General features: G+C 31.5%; 1 long non-coding RNA gene across 3 annotated transcripts; it reads right to left on the bottom strand.

Moving 5' to 3' along the window:
• Positions 1–806: 806 nt before the first annotated feature.
• Positions 807–3,791, bottom strand: LOC126881830 (uncharacterized). 3 transcript variants are annotated; one of them, XR_007697023.1, is made up of 3 exons: positions 2,854–3,791; positions 2,600–2,772; positions 807–981 (listed from the first exon to the last, which is right to left on the bottom strand). It is a non-coding gene; the product is annotated as an uncharacterized LOC126881830 (long non-coding RNA). The 3 variants fall into 3 exon arrangements; XR_007697022.1 differs by having other exon boundaries at positions 3,327–3,791; XR_007697021.1 differs by having other exon boundaries at positions 2,600–3,791.
• Positions 3,792–5,343: the final 1,552 nt, after the last annotated feature.

Genomic DNA, 5,343 nt, shown 5'->3' with positions numbered 1-5,343 from the left:
AGGTTTTAAGACTTACTGATATTGTTTTCCTGATATTATAAAATACTTGTTAATATCTACTGTATATAGAGACTAAAGCTAATCCCTAATAACACAAAACATTCCATGAATGTTCCTAGAATGTACTCACAGGACATTCCAAACATTCCTGGAATGTCCCCAAATGCACACGAATGTCCCTGGAAAGTCCCTGGAATGTGCTGTGTCAGCATTTTAAATATTCTTAGAATGTTCTGTTGGAACATTCCATGAATGTCTACGAATGTTCTTTGGACATTCACAGTATATGTTTTAGACTGAATGTCTTGTTGGAACATTCCATGAATGTTCTTTGGACATTCACAGTATATTTTTAGACTGAATGTCTTGTTGGGACATTCCATGAATGTTGGAACATTCCATGAATGTTCTTTGGACATTCACAGTATATTTTTTAGACTAAATGTCTTGTTGGAACATTCCATGAATGTCTACGAACGTTCTTTGAACATTCACAGTATATTTTTTAGACATTCTCTGAAATATATCGTCAGTGCTGTGACAATACCTCCTATATCTTTTTTCATGAGGTTTGCAGGAGACGAAAAACATTTTTTAAGGTCACCTCCTGTTGCATACGTAAGTTCTGGCTTGTTTTGTAGTAAATAGATAGTTAAATTTACTGCAAAACAAGTCAAAAAATATATGAAAACAGGAGGTGGCCCAAACAAGTTTTTAGTCTATCTTACAAATCTCATGAAAAAACAGATAGGAGGTATTGTCACATCACTGACGATATGTGGCCATACCAAATAATGCATCCTTGATAAATATAAACATTTTTATTGCAAAAAATTTTTTCATACATTTTTTTAATGTAATTTACTGATATTCCTATAAAAAAATGTGTCACATTTGCTTTGTAAACCTTTCTTTTGCCTTTCATAGCCACATATTCCATTTCCTTCCTGGTTTTTTGTAGACCACTTCTCTCAGCTGATTCTAAAAGAAAATAAAATAAATGGTAATTTTTCTATCCTTTACAATTAACAATCAGAAGAAATATTTACAGGTAATAATATGCATATAATAATAATAATAAAATAAATAATAAATTAAATAATATTTAAATAAATAATAAATAATATTTAATAAAGAAAATAATAAAACATTTTGTATTTTGACAACGACGTCCGATGTGGAAGTAGAAACCATAATAAAGTTATTTTTTCAAGTAAATTCTGGCTTATTTCCCCATTAAAATAGTTACAATAATTACAAAAATGCCACAAAGAAATAGCTTTTTCACAAACTAATAAGTATTTTGTTTTATTATATTTATTGTTTTTATTATTTACTTTAACTTAAGATTATAACTTAATTCTTGTTTTCTATTTCTGATGTTTTTATTTATTTGCATTCAATATTAATCTGTTTTCTTGTATAATCTACTTCGCAATAATTATGTGATATATTGGACTTAAAATGAATTCAAAAATTTTTTGTAATTGGGCAACAATGTCAACTTAGATCTCTGATGTAGATAATGAAGAACAACGGTATCTACAGTTGGAAAAATGAAAGAATAGGGCTTTTCATCAATTGTCATTTGTTTCGAGCTTCTGTCATGTGTCACATAATATTAATATATCTACGTCATATGTCTTTGGTTTGTATCTATTATTGTATATACCAATAACGTATGTCGTAGATATATTAATATTATGTGACACATGACAAAAGCTCGAAACAAATGACTGTGAATGAAAAGCCCTATACCCATGAACGATCACATCAATCACTTATTTTGTATTTGCTATCTTTTTCTATTTTAGAACAAATAGAAAATGATATAAAAACATTAAAAATAAAAAACTGGAGAAAAAAAGCACGAAACAGATCAGAGTGGAGAAGAATCCTGGAACAGGCCAAGACCCAGAAAGGGCTGTCGAGCCAATGATGATGATGATCTTTTTCTATAGGTAACAAACGTTTGTGATTTATAGAAAAAGACAGCAAATAGGGCTTTTCATCAACTGTCATTTGTTTCGAGCTTCTGTCATGTGTCACATAATATTAATATATCTACGTCATACGTCTTTGGTTTGTATCATTGGTATATGCCAATAACTTATGACGTAGATATAGTAATATTGTGTGACACATGACAGAAGCTCGAAACAAATGACTGTGAATGAAAAGCCCTATACAAAATAAGTGATTGATGTGATCGTTCATGGTTATAGGGTTTTTCATTCAGTCATTTGTTTCGAGCTTCTGTCATGTGTCACATAATATTAATATATCTACGTCATACGTTATTGATATAATCAATGATACAAACCAAAGACGTATGACGTAGATATATTAATATATGTGACACATGACAGAAGCTCGAAACAAATGACAATGAACAAAGCCCTATATTGCTTTTCATCGATTGTCATTTGTTTCGAGCTTCTGTCATATGTTATATAATCTGTGTATAATATTAATACAACACGGATTATACGACATATGACAGTAGCTCGAAACAAATGACTGTAAATGAAAAGCCCTATTCTTTAATTTTTCCAACTGTATATTGTAATTGTATTATTAATTGGGTTAAGCATATTACCTGTGTGATATAAGCTATTGGAACAGCACAGTCTCTCAAACGGTTGAAAGTGAAGTTCACGGTTGAAAGTGAAGTTCTGTCAATATCTTTTTCTAAAAAATGTTTTGAACATACTGCTCTATTAACAAATCTGATCAATACTTCATGCCTTCTTCGCAGGATCTTCTGGAAAGCTAAAAATACAAAATATATGCATTACTGAGCATTATTAACAAATTTTAGTTTTAAATAAAAAATATGATTAATGAACTCACAAAATATTATAAAAAGCAGCTTAGAAATTGTTTATTAGTATAGTCGTTTCCCTAGCCACAACTGGCTAGTGATTTTAGTAGGTAATTTTTTTGTTTTTGGCCATTTTTGCCAAAATTACTAACTATTTAGTTATTTTTTTGCCAATTTTACCAAATTGTCAAAATTATTTACTAAAATCACTAGCCAGTTGTGTCTGAGACTAAGTTTAGCGAACCGACTGTACTATTCATACTGTGTATTCATTAGTTGGTACTATTATAGTGTGTGGTCTACCATCCTGTTTATAAACGCATACATTAGCAAAAACGCAAAAAAAATTTTAATTTTACAAATAATCCGTTTGTTATTATCTCTATTTACTATTTTTGTTAGGAATAAGCAAGTTTGTGGCTTATTCGCAATTATTAAAATAATAAATGGATATTTTCTGAAATAGGGGCATGCCTTTGTTTACATATTTGCATATACTAACCTTTGAAACATTATTCCTGCAGATTTTTTATCTACATTGCTTCTGCTACTCCAACTGATTTTATGCACTATATTAATAATACTATTAAAGTTATTATAAAAGTATCCGAATTAAAAAATATTCTTAAAAAGCACAAATAAAAACAAACAACGATCACGCACGGCAAGGTGGCCAAGGCCAAGATGCATGTCAAGATGGCCGAAGCACCGAAGTCTGAAGTGAGGTCATTGGTCGTTTTTAGTCACGTGATGCCCTCTCTAAGCACCATGCACAAATACATGCGCCGTGAGTTTGAAAATGAACATATTAACAAAAGGAACATTGGTAGTATGTTCACAGAATGTCTTATGGTAACATTCCACGAATAATTTAATCAGATGTTCACCGAATGTTCCCTAAATGTCCAGGACATTCAAATATTGATAGAACTTTGGTAGTACATTCCTGGAATGTTGTGTGTTGTTAGGGATACTGTAGTTAAACATCCCGCGTAAACACACTTATGAGTTACAGAGGCCATTTTGTCTAAAATATGAGTCCTTTTTTTTATAAAATTCCGCTCTAACTTGTCACAACACCTATTCTCCTTTTCATGAACATTTTTCAGTGCGTCACAAATTATAGAAAAAAAGGTAAGTCCGTGATAATACACATTTATGACATTTATTCTAACGTGACATTTTAGTTAAATCTGACAGTTGTCAAATTTTATTTTCAATTTGGAATAAAACCAAATCAATTGTGTCTATTGCATTTATAAAATGGTATTTTCTTTCATTTGTATAGTCTTATAAATTGTACAGATTATATTGATAATAGTATTATTTTATTTAATAAATAATTCTTTTTTGATTATGGCGCCATCTATCGACAACTAGAATAATCACCAAACTAGAATAATTACCAAAGTATTCACAGACGTGCCTTTTTTTCTGTCACATACAATTTAATGCGTTAGAGAGAAATCGAAAAACTGTGACGCACTGAAAGATGATCATGAGAAAAAGAATACCTGTCACAGATAATACACCTATAGGGTAAGTTCGGCCCTGACACTACTCCTACCTCCTCGCAAGTCAGAGAGAGAATGAGAAATCTCGATACGGTTTTCGAGTAGCGCAATCTAGTTGTTGATACGTCTTTCGGTTACCAAGAGGTGAGCTATCTATGGGTTTTTATAATCAATGATTTTACGTAAGGAATCTAATTCTGCGATAAAAAATGGAGGTATTTATTCAAGACTTTAAAGTAATCCCCCATCCCTTCTCCGTGGGAGGTCGTGTTTGGTATAATTTGATAGAATTTTGAAGAATATTGAACACGCCATTTTCAGTTTTTTCGATGTGATGTACAATATGGGTGCGTTCACCAGACCAGTGCGCTATGTCAGCGCTTTGAAACTGTTTAAGATTTTTCGGGTGAACGTCATGTCAATTTTAGGCTAAACTTCAACGTGTTGACGAAGCGGTCGCCATTTTATTGAACGTAGTATTTGCATCGCTTCAATCTTGAACGTGTTTAAGAAATATATTGTAATGGCGCGCTGATTTGAAAATATTTACTTTTACAATGGTTTTAATTATAAAGTAATTGAAACTTAGTAGATACATAATTGTATACGCTCACGAAATTGTAAATCTGTGTATTGAGGAACAATATTTTCGACCTAATTCATATTTCTCGTGACAATTATTATTTATTTACGCTGGGAATACTTCATCATCATCCAATGGTTCTGCCAAGTCCAGGGGCCTGATTCTAATTCATTTCGACAGTCGCAATTTCATTTCGACACCGCGCGATTCTTGGGGATATTAACCTTATTATGTTGAGACTGCTCAGAATTTGGGTTGGCGCTTCGGTTTCTTGGATTTTGTTGATAGTCTGGGAAAATTATCGAAAAAATACCATTTTTGGGAAAAATTATTTACCAGCTATTTTATTGCTAAAATCGAATCTTAAGATTGCATATATTAGTAATATGGGGTATGACAAGTCCGCAGAAAGTGTGTTATTT

This window comes from Diabrotica virgifera, chromosome 3 (genome assembly GCF_917563875.1).
Source record: "Diabrotica virgifera virgifera chromosome 3, PGI_DIABVI_V3a".
NCBI classification, from domain to species: domain Eukaryota; kingdom Metazoa; phylum Arthropoda; class Insecta; order Coleoptera; family Chrysomelidae; genus Diabrotica; species Diabrotica virgifera.
The sequence above is the reverse complement of the archived record's forward strand: the minus strand, read 5'-3'. Positions and strand labels throughout refer to the sequence as shown.